Source organism: Mercenaria mercenaria, chromosome 5 (genome assembly GCF_021730395.1).
Source record: "Mercenaria mercenaria strain notata chromosome 5, MADL_Memer_1, whole genome shotgun sequence".
NCBI classification, from domain to species: domain Eukaryota; kingdom Metazoa; phylum Mollusca; class Bivalvia; order Venerida; family Veneridae; genus Mercenaria; species Mercenaria mercenaria.
The window spans coordinates 30,352,252-30,364,633 of record NC_069365.1 but is presented as its reverse complement, the minus strand read 5'-3'; the positions used below and the strand labels follow the sequence as shown (position 1 = coordinate 30,364,633).

Sequence of the window (12,382 nt, the reverse complement as noted above, 5' to 3'; positions counted from 1 at the left end):
TAATCGAACTGTAGTTACATTTGCCATTCACTTTAAACGATATTAATTATGATTTTTTTTTAATTAAAAAGTTAACTAATTTAAAAGTTACTTTTATGAAACAAGTTTGGTTGTTTGCATCGTTGCTAGCTAGCGTCACACAGTTAAACTTTTAACTCATACGGCGACTTTACAACTTTTGTTGGTGTAGGAAAACTCCAGTTGCCTTTCCGTGCAGTGCATTACTTTATACACGAGGGTGTACCTTGGTAGAACCACCGAGCCAGGCAGGTGGCTTCATCACATGAAATACTTTTACACCAAAAGCAAGACGGAGAGAATATGGTAAGATAGCCTAATATAAAACATCATCATTTGTACAATTCCTTAACAGTGTTCATGAAAATATACTCGTTTATCACTTTATGTATTTATAATGTATCGTTATCTTTTCTTTTAAAAAAATGTAGAATTTACATGTTCCTGTAGAAGGACTTTCACAGACCTACCTATCAGATCAATGTTTAATAACATTATAAGATAAGATAAGATAACTTTATTACTTTCATATAAGCTACAAAACCCATGATGACATACAATTTACATAATACAAGATATAGCAAAACAGTGGTGAACATTTTACAATGTAAATCTGTTTCGGAGAAGGTCAGAAATAACTATGAGAAAATTCTGTCCACTGACATTTTCACTAATGATATATGATTATATGAACACCTTACAAACGAGAATGAAATATTTTTTGCAGTTATTCATAGATTATTAATTGCTATCATAAATAAAATTCCGCAGCAAGGCTGTTTAAAAAGAAACAGAAATGAGACCTGCCAATTGATTGGGGATATTGCAGAAGAGTATAATGGAAGATTGCATTTATTAGAATTAAAGATTTTAGGTTCAATAGTTCAAGTTACATTTCGAAGCATAATGCTAGATCATTAATTATTTCTAAACAAATATATCTTACTGCAAAACGTCAATTATAAATTATACAAGAAGTAATATATCGTAATTGTAAAATGTGTTTTGCACTACCAGATTTTTTCCGTAATCTATGAATATTGCCATCAAATTTGAGTAAGAAATACCGTTTCAAACTCTGTCTGTTAAAATATGTTTCAAACTGCCTTTTAAAGGTATGCTTTTCAAACAAGTGTTCAACTTTACTCTTGCAGTTCAGAAAATCTTACTTATCCTTATATGACATTATGAATTTTCTGGTGAGTTAGCGAAACTAAAATTGCATGAACCAAGATAATATACAAACTGATCCTTATAAATAAAACAATGTCCTTATTAAGTGAAATCTTACAGTTTTAATATTTTAATTGTCTATATAAGAAATTTTGAAAATAATTTTGCCCAAATTTCTTGTCATTGCCATGCCCAGTGAATATGAAATGATCTATTTAAGAATATGAGTGGCCACACAATACAGTAATACAGTATACAGTAATACATTTTAGCTTTACATATTGTTTTATTTTGATCTAAGAAGTGGTAGCTAGTCCGTTCATTTATAGCAGGATTTTACAGACAGGGGATTTAATAAGAAATAGCGTTCTTATTAGTGCGCAAGTTATATTGTATTATTTTATGTGTGCCCCTGTGTTTTGTTTTTAGATGCATCCTTTTAATCTAATTTTATGAGCAATTGGCAACTGCTCCTTAGTCTTACTAGTCTTACTATGTGAATAGATAGTAGTAAATGTGATATATTTTTTTTTCTCTATCATTTGCCAGGCAAGCATTAAAGCACAACCATAATGCTTAATTTAGTCACACACCTATATAATATCCACCAAGAAGTTTTTCACTCATACACCCACTCATACAACAATTGATAACTATCATCGTACTCCTCTGGTTTTAATATTTTTTTTAAAGATTTTTTTAAACTAAATGTTGTATTTGTATAGCATCTGTGATATACATGATTAGTCTCTTAGACCTCATTAATGAGTGGCATATGTGTACCATGTTATATATTGTGTATGTAAATTTATGCATGTATGTTTTTGTTATATGTAATGATGTACATGATGATGAGACTGAAATAAATAATAATTATCTATCTATCACAATAACTTTTTATGCGGCAATATTTTTGTTGTACAGAGTTAATTACCTGTGTTCCGTAATTATAATTATTTTAACGTGAAAATATTGTTTCTCTGTTATTAGATAATGCTGTTTGTTGTTTTATTCCACGATATTAAATTTAACAAATGGAATTTAGTAACATGTCAATAAAGAATGTAGTTTTAACAAATGTTTATCAGACGATTTATCGAAGTATAAATTGGGGTGACATGATCAAATGTCTTGCTTCAATTAAGTTTTAATTTTGTCACTTTTTTTATAGTTTTATATGTTCTTGTTTTTACTGACACTGCGTTGTATTTCACTTTATATATTCAGTTCATACATCCAATCAAAGAGCTATAAAAACAAAAATGTATTTTATACTTCTTTGATCCAATGCTTTAAACGATTTTGATAATTATTGCAAAGCATAATTTTCGTTTAATTACGTCATACCAATGTGGGTATAATTGGAATGCTATTATGCTTTATGTTGTGACAAAACTTTTTTTTTTCAAGATAAGAAACATAACTACTGCTAAATTTGACTCGATAGTTGGCAACGTTCAAGTATACAAGATTTTATATTACACAAGGATAGAATCGATTTAATGTAGATCTACATGTATTTTTACATATCGTCACCTCAGTGCAAAAGGTGAATAAGTCCTTCTTTAAGTCAATGGAGTTACGATATATTGATATACTTCATTGGTGTTCACACCATCCCTCCACTAGCTTTATCGATTATATCAGAATAACGAATATATTTTAGAATGAGTATTTAAAGCACCCTGCCTGAAATTCTGTTCCATTAAAAAATCCCTTCCAGTCCGGTTCTATCTATGAGGTGTGACTCTGTTTGTGTTTGACGTACTCAATGCCTTCAGGAATTCTATTTTTGTATTTTTTATCTTTACAAAGGCCACCCCTCAGTATTCTTCTGTAAACGTAACTAATTTTGATATTCCCCCAGATGCACCATATAACTATCAAGCATTTATCAAACTAAGAGCAACCTAGATCCAAAGTGAATAAGCTGAGCATTTACAAACAACAAGATTAAGCTGGGACCTCACAGACCTGGAGAGAAATGCCCCAAAAAGAAATTGATATCATCCTTTTCTTCCAATAAATGTTTTGCTTAATTTTCGTAGAATACGCAATTTCCTGCCTGCATACATTTAACTAATTATTTCTGCCATCTATATCAGAACCCCTGGTCAGAAAAATTATGTTCTGATACCATATCAATTTAAGTTTCTTTTCGAACATGTGATATACACAATCTGACAGGAAATTGGCACGGAAGACAATGTTAATAGATAATGGTGCTTGCTCTTTCATATTATCAAATCGTTTCATGGAAATGGAACTTTACAGAGGAATATAAAAGGCTTCTGTGACAAAGAGTTGATTGCAGAATCTATTTTCAGAAAGAAATGACAGACAACTTCCTAGTGTTCGTACTAGGAAATTAAGCTTATGTTCTCTGTTAAAACTGACATTATGTCAAACACAGGGACAAAGATCTAATAGAAACTTTAAAAAAAATTAGCTTGTATCCGAACCTACTTCCTCACACTCAAAATATGTATGTGTACATCATGATAATGCACACAATTCTATAGACAAAACAAACATATTGACAACGAAAAAAATAAACGGAGTTGTGCATCACCTTGGAACGGTCAGTTTGGGAAAAACCACTGGGGACTTCACACCGTTTAATGGTGCACCAAATTTTACCCTAAGGCTCTAATATGTTCCAGAGTTAAATTGTAAATAAAAGTAATCCCCGCCAGGTTTCAAACACGTAATTGTTACATTAGTCATGTAATTTAAAACACAATTCTGCTATTGAAGAAAAAATCTAAATAGCAAGCCTAAAGAAACACATACACATCCGCATATACTCAGTACCTTCGCGGAAGATAGAGCACCAGTCATATATGAAAATATTGAACATATTTCAATAAAATGTGATTAAAAATGTTCCTACCTGAATTTTTGCACTAACTCGGCACTACCGTCCATGAACAGGCTCAGTCAAACCGAGCCTGCAACATTTTCGTTTTTGTTGGGCGACCTGTGAAGCTTCCATTTTTCTCTATTTCATTAGCATCGATATATAATCTGTTTGTGTATGCACAATTTTTGTTAAAAGCAAACATATCTGACGGAACTATCAACATAGTTTGCTAATATACATTTGTACTTTTACATCAGTTAACAATCAAAAGCAAGCGTTTTTATGAGAAGAATAGTGTGGCTACAACATATTTCAAATAATTCGCCAAAAGAACAATACTAATGCAATTGCACGTGTTTATCAGTATCTTTTAATATACGATTACAGACAAATTGTAAACAAGCATTTCCAAGTACGTACATATCGGTTATTCCAGACGTTCAAAAAGAAAGACCATTAATATTAACAAACTTAGTGAAGGCACTCCTAACTAGATATTAAAACGTATCAAGAAGCCTCTGTACTTGTGACGTCCTTGTGCCAAATATCATAAGGCCTCTGTATTGTAGGAAGCATCAGGCGTTGCAACGATTCTCCGGAGATTGTCTATCTTCTCCAAAGCAGTACATCTTGCCCCTCTTATAATGCATTATATGATTTATGTCATTTCAGAAAAGCTTGCTCGCTCATATATGAATTATGAATGATACATCCTGATATTACTTTGATTCCTAAAATTACGCATATTCACTGTAATTTTGTTTAAATTTGAACTTATAAATTGTATGCATATATCGAGTGCTAAATGCACAACTGTCTGATTGTTTTAATGTCCAAATAATGCCCATGTACAATTTGAGTTTCGACTGAAAATATTCAAATACTAGATTCTACAACAACTGCTGTACAATATATGTTTGTATTGTTTCCAGTACCTGAAATAAAATATATTTATGATATAAATGACTTAGTGACTTTAATATAAGAATATCACAAATATAATAACAAATATTTTTCTTTGCTTTAAAGTCACGATGTCACGAGTTAGGTTATATGGTGACTTTGCACACAGCGGTAAGGGTCCATTCAATATATGTGTAATAGAGTTCCGCTTCGGCCGGTGCTAGGGGGCGTGAGAGGTGTTACACATTTCATTACCTCTCATGAACAGAGTCTGCTATTATTCTGTTTGATTGCATTTTATGTTTCCAAAGGATCTTTTGACAGATTTTATTAACTATCACAACAGCAATCTTTAAGTGCCGTGTTGCGGCTGTAAATTGTCTCCCCGTACTTGGATTCAGTGTTGTTATATTTTTGGTACTTTGGGATCATGGAGTCCATTCAATATAATACTGTAATAGAGTTACGCTTATGCCGGTGCTAGGGGGTTTGAGACGTGTTGCACATTTCATTACCTCTAATGAACAGACCCAATCAAACCAAGTCTGCTGTTATTCTGTTTGGTTGCATTCTATGCTTCCAAAGGATCTTTTCATAGATTTCATTTCAAATATATAGACAACTGAACTACTTTATATACTTCATTTAATCATTATGCAAAATAGAAAAAAGTGTAGTAATAATACACAAATATTGATATCAATTTTGTGTCCTCTATGTGTTCTTATAACCTAGTGATGCGTTTGTTGTTGAACATTTTCTGCAGTCTGTCCCTTCCCAAAAGTTACATCACCTCTGATGTGATATGACAAAACTACAAATCTTATTTGCAAAGTAAAGACGGATTCTTTAAACTAGGACAGCATAATTTTGTATTGACCCAATGGGCACCGCCATGTTGTATACGCGACGTAACGTCATTTAACAATACGGTCTATGTTGAGAAAACAAAAATATACTAATTTCTTGAATTACGACTTCATTAATAAATAAAAACAGACTAGAAATATATTTATGCAAGGAATATAAAATGCCTTTTTGGATATCTTAGAAACGAGCTTATCGTAACAGGTGGATCAAACGTGGAAAAAGACGAGGAATACGGACTTATTAAGTTTAAAGATGCCTTAATAGCTAGGTACACAAGAAAAAAATCAGGACTTACATCCAATTAATTAACACTAAGCACCAAATAATATCAGGAAAATTAGCATCAACCAAAGTTTCTTCCTTGACGTTGAACTGATGCTACAGTACATAAATCAGACTGCTGTTCACTCAACAGTAATGTGCATTCCAGTAGTTTGTCTTTATATTACCTGTACAAATGTAAGAATACCGCGCATGTTAGTGTGTGATTTCTATTGAGGAATCAATACTAATGTTGCCTCATAAAGTTTCCTTATTTGCTTGTTTATGGCCATACAACTGTTCAATAAACTAGGAAATGTTCACCTTGGATTTTTTCTAATGCTCTGGAATAATCAATTATCACTTAGGCTGAAAATGGTACTTAACGACCACAACTATCATTTTGATTTGTCATTGCTGTTTATTGTGCACTGGTAGACTGATCAACATGTTCATCTATCTCAGTTTTATTTTTGTCTAGTGATTTTAGCGTTCAGCGTTCGTGTTCGAGCTGTATATCAATTTTGGATTCTCAGTTTAAGAAATAAATGAGCTTTCGGCACACATGTCTGGGCATGTGTAAAGAATTATTATACATCTTTCAATATCATATCCTCAGGGGTGGTATAGTACGTCATCAACAGGTGCGCGCAACACTTCCCGATGCGGCATTTGTGTGTCAAAACATCTCGATTCGGTGAGTAAACTTGCGATTATTACATTGACAACCAATAGATTCGGAAATGACATATAGTCTAAAGTACCCGCACATGCGTCTAGTTCATCGTTTACGTTTGCATTTTTCAAGAAAGCCTTCCGTTTAAGAGAACATTCGTGCACAATGCACTTCATGGAAATACTTCCCTATTCACCACACCGTATTATGTCGCATAACAAGAGTTTACATGCATTTCTGATAAATCCAAGCATTGACGGGTGTTCTTTCATGGTAAACAGATGTCAGTGATACCTTGATTAGTCATTGGAATCTAAACTTTCCGAAAAATTAGTAAACTAAAATTTCGCCTTCCCGGTTCACCAACTGAATTGATGTCCTTCCCGGCTCACCAATTTCCAGCATGACTAACATCGGAATGGTGCTCATGTAAATGTGATCACGCTTGCCTGGAAGTTCTATTAATTGGAATAACTAATTGTTAGAGTGCTTGCACTAGATGGTCTGTAACCTTCATTTAAGCATTTGAAGATAGTATTTATTGAAAGAACGAGGCATATCTTGAACATATGTTGTATACTATAAACGTGCATATGTATGATATATGTTCTATCATGTCCTTATATTTGTTATTTTAGGTACATGAAAGATGAAAAAGGAAACAAAACTTCTAGTCTGCATCAATGGAATTGTCAATATATGTTAAAAAGGATTGCTGAGTGATTGGCATGCAAGACATAATTGACGTATTATATTTTCCAAAAGCTGTACGACATAATATTTGAGAAGTGGAGAACATCTTCTAACGGAATTACCCCCAGACAAGGATTTCAACGCTAAACTAGGTCTCCGTACCAAACACGAATATGTCGGTTGCTGTTTGAAGGTATGGATATAAATTAGTCCAAATAATATTGTACTCGAGAGTTGAATATCGTTATATGTTTTTGACTTGTCGATATCCGCAGACAACATAAAATATCAAAATATAAAATAGGTCTACCCGAGGTTTCATTATTTAGACTAGGATATAAATAACTGATTTAATTTCAATAATTTTACAGTAGAGAAACCTTAATCAGGGGTATAGATAGATAGGCACTTCAACGCATGATAATATAAATATTTTGGAAACCGTTAGTTAACTTGTTACTCTAATTATTTTTTCATGGTAACTATATATGGCGTGTCATCGAAAATAGTCGAATATGATGGCTTTGATTCCGAACTTGAGTTCAAGGCAAGATTCTATGGGACAAATGCATTGATAATATGCTAAGTAAAGCACAATTATATAGTTAAATTATTATCATGTGCTGTTTTTTAAAGGAGCAACCTTTTAATATATTTTTAAAGGTATAACGTCGCACCAGTGCAGTTTAGTTTTTAATGATATGCTACTATTTAATTTTGTTTAACGTTTCAGGGCCACGTGTTCATCACAATTGCTCGGGAAAAATGAGAAATTACTGTATCGCGCCAACGAAATGTTCTTATTAAGGGGTTTTAGATGTGCGCAGGGAAGGAACAAGAGTGACTGCAACCGAATTATAATTACCACGTAACAGAATGGGACATCGATTGAATCTACACTAGAAGGCGGTTCAGGATTAAACATTTGACTAATGTTCAGATTTTGCTTGCAAATCTTAGTGCACCCAATTACATGTTAAAACTCGAAGTGAGCTTGAACAGTGGTAGAACAATTTTACTTGCAATGTTAATTATTTTACTTTTCTTAAACTGTTTAGTTGTTGAAAATGTTGTTGTATAAAAGATTATTTAAAATAGGAAACTTTACTGATTTTTTATTTAAACCCTTACACAGTGGAAGCCGTTGTGACATAAACATACGCACATACACTTTCAAGACATAGCAACATTTTCCTTGTTATCAGCTAATGTTATATATTTACACAAATCAACGAAAGTAGATTTATTACTTGATTGTAGCAATTCTAAATTTTATACACACTTATACGAGTATAATGATAACGTTTCATTAACTTTGGACGTAATTCTTTATAACTCAACATTTAAAAAAATCATGAAATTCACCTTAAATTTCATTAAGATCGCATATCTGACAAATTCGTTCCACATTGTATGCCTTAATTTTCTTCGATCAAGAAGTAGTGTACATCTCTATGTCACATATTCTCAACAACTGGTAATATTCAGACACGATAGGGAACCCTAAAATAATTACAAAACTTTTGTGGTAATTTTAGTGTAAAAGAAAAACGATAAAAGACTATTGGTAATTTATTATCACATATTCTTAAACGCACAATACCCTCAACAACATGGTTATTATGAAATTAAAGGTGTTTTATTTTAAATGGCCGTTTTTTTAATCTACATTCTGAATAGACGACAGCAGCTTTTTGTGGAAAAAATGTCAAAGAATATGTCAACGTCTATAGAGGAAGGAATTACACGGAAAAGAAAGCTCTGAATGTTATTGATAAGTTACCGTTAAAACCAGTTATTGCCATGATATACACCATGTACAAGATTTGTAATTATGAAAATTATAAAAAGGTTGAAGTGGAGATGCACTGCCTATACTTCAAAATCAACAAAAATCAGAATATAATAACTCTTGAAACCATTAAACTGGAAAATGTTGAGGTTTTGCGCAACTACACTAATTATAACTCAGAAATTTCATTAAAACACACAAAAATTGATAAAGTGGCAATGTAGTATAATCTGTGAACGTTTATTGACCGAAGCATAGAGATAACAAGAATATTTAGTATTTACATTGTTGTGTTTTACCCGTTATGAGCATTAGTGTCAACGACATTTCATACAAAGTTTAATACTGCTGTTGCCTTTCATCAAAATCTGTCAAATGTTATTTAGAAGAGAGGAGATGCACTGACAAGACTCTGTGACTTCAACACAGACAGACAAAACAAAAAATGTTTCAATAAAAAATCACAATTGTTTGAAGGACACCATAGTCACGCAAAATCTGTTCATGGCTAAATGTTGACGGTAGTGGTCACACGTAACAGTGAGTTGTTTTAAACGGTGTCTGCACATATTGCCAGTGAGTGAACCTCAAACAACGACTACTTTTGTGGTCTTCATTTCTGACTTTTTCACAAACATCCACAACAAGCGTGTATTGTTCTTTCTTCAATTCTGATTCTCATTTTATTCCCGAGAATGAATTACTATATGCAGTTTATGTTCATCTGTCTACGGATATCATACTGCTGAACCCTAAGTGTTTTGCTTCATAATTTAATTCTGATAAACAGAATATCTCTGGTGTTTCTGTTGCGATCTGAAAAAGAAAAAGTAAATCTGTCATAATATAGCCCTTGAAGGTAAATTAAGCACTGTTTTTACTGACATAAACGTTCATTGCTAAATACTATCTTTGCTGGTAAGGCAACCGAAGTACCATGCGTCAAAATAAATTGAAAGGCTACATATAATTAAGTCAAACACGATGCCACCCGGGCGGTGAACCGGGAAGTGCATCGTTTTACCTGGTGAACCGGGAAGGCGAAATTTTATATTACTGATTTCTTTGAAATTATAGATTCCGATAATAAATTAAGGTATCACTGACCTCAGTTTGCCATAAAAGAACACCCGTCAAGGCATTTAGTCATTAGAAATGCATGAAAACTCTTTTTATGCGATATAATATGATGCGGTGAATAGGGAAGTGTTTCCATGAAGTGCATTGTGCTCGAATGTTCTCTTAAACGTAAAACTTTCTTGAAAAATGCAAACGTCAGTGATAAACTAGAGACACATGCGGGTACTTTAGACTATATGTCATTTCCAAATCTATTCGCTACCAATGAAATAATCGCAAATTTACTCACCGAATCGAGGTGTTTTGACATAAAAATGCCGCATCGGGAAGTGTTGCGCGCACCTGTTGATGACGTACTATACCACCCCTGATCCTGTAACAATTATGTTCTTATCTGTACTTGCTACATAATGAACTTGAAATAGTTTCAAAATTTTCAAAGACAGAAACCAAATAAATAAAGTTCTAATTTCTTTAAATAAGCAAAAGCTATTTTACAAATGTGTATTTTATATCATTTATGGAAGGTCTGATATCTATGTCATACCCTGTTTTCGCAAAGAATGACAACTCTTGACTCAAATAAGTACAAACAAGCATAAACAGTTTTAGGCTCTTTGTCATGATTTACCCTTGCTGCACTGCTTCAGTGGTTTTATCAGCTTATTATCTTTTAATAAAAAAGAAGAAATCTTTGGCCAATCAGATAACAAAATGAAGTATCACTCAGTATTTTTTGAAGAAGATACTACATTTCTGCTAGTAATAAAACGTCACTTTTATGAACAGGTGCGGTAATACATTATACATAGGATTAGAAAGGTGTTATTATATTGATATGTTTTCTTCTTCAGTCAGGCTGGTATTGCCTAACATTTTATCATTTATTGCCTTGATGTTTATGAGCAAGGCTATCAAATTAGCGGATACTCCTACACAAGCATTAGCTCCTTTTTCCATATAATTTGAACAGTTGCTTGTGATCCAAAGCATTATAAAGCATAATTATCTAAATAATTTTTTAAACAGTCTAGTAAAACTCTAAAAGTTACAGTTATCGGTCCCGAAAACTATTTGGCAACAAGTTTAAAACATACATAAATGATTTTATTCATTAAATACCTGATTATATTAAGTTTATTTGAAATGAAAATAACCATTTAAATACTCACCCACACAGGGTTTTTTTCCATTGCAGTTGTTATAAACAGTTATTTTTTACTGGCACTTAAGGGACTAGTTCTCAAAATGAATTAGTATGTGAAAGTATTGTCACTAACATGGAGTTTGCACAAACTGCAATAATGAGACGTGTTTGTAAAATCCCATAACAGAATATTATTTAAAAATGATTTGAGCCTACGGCCCAACTTTTTATTTCAAACGTTCAAAAATTATTTTAGTCAAAGATAGAATATTTCATTCTAAAATTTGATAATTTTCGTCCATTGGTTACAGAAACGAGGTCATTGTAAGAATGAAGAGCTTCATGTGAAATAATATTATTATATGTAGCATGTCAGACATATTACAGTATAAGAAAATGAAATAATTCAAATTCCACTGGTATTATACTGGCAAAAATAATTGTTTTTATTAAAGAATTTCTTACTCGTACTAGTAATGTCTAAATATATAACAACAAAATTCATTCCTGATGTATTAAGATTTGTTTTATTTTTTTCACATTATTGCATACTTCTATCTGTAAGAACAAAGCTGTCATCTTAATTGCGGCAAACGTTTTAACGTCGCATTACAACACATATATTCCATAGGCAAAGTCGTAAGAAAAGGAACTTTTCTCATATAATGGAGTTACGTATAATTATTGTAGTCAATCTGGCGTTGTTACGGGATATCTTGTATGCTCCGCCTTTTGGGTTACACAATTCATGGGAATTGGTATGCATCTGCTGTATATAGCTTCATCTAGAAACACGTGTTTGTACTGTAGACATCTAGATAAAAGGCAAAGACATATAAATGCTTGAAGAAAATAAAAACACGACACATTTCTTTACCAGATGTCCCTGTTTCCTGTAAGATGATT

General features: G+C 32.4%; 2 long non-coding RNA genes across 2 annotated transcripts; one reads left to right on the top strand and one right to left on the bottom strand.

Annotated features, from left to right (window-relative positions):
* Positions 1 to 6,709: 6,709 nt before the first annotated feature.
* LOC128556952 (uncharacterized) lies at positions 6,710 to 8,374 on the top strand. The gene is made up of 3 exons (XR_008370937.1): positions 6,710 to 6,785; positions 7,403 to 7,650; positions 8,191 to 8,374. It is a non-coding gene; the product is annotated as an uncharacterized LOC128556952 (long non-coding RNA).
* Positions 8,375 to 9,470: 1,096 nt separating this feature from the next.
* Positions 9,471 to 10,688, bottom strand: LOC128556953 (uncharacterized). Its single transcript, XR_008370938.1, has 2 exons — positions 10,619 to 10,688; positions 9,471 to 10,065 (listed from the first exon to the last, which is right to left on the bottom strand). It is a non-coding gene; the product is annotated as an uncharacterized LOC128556953 (long non-coding RNA).
* Positions 10,689 to 12,382: the final 1,694 nt, after the last annotated feature.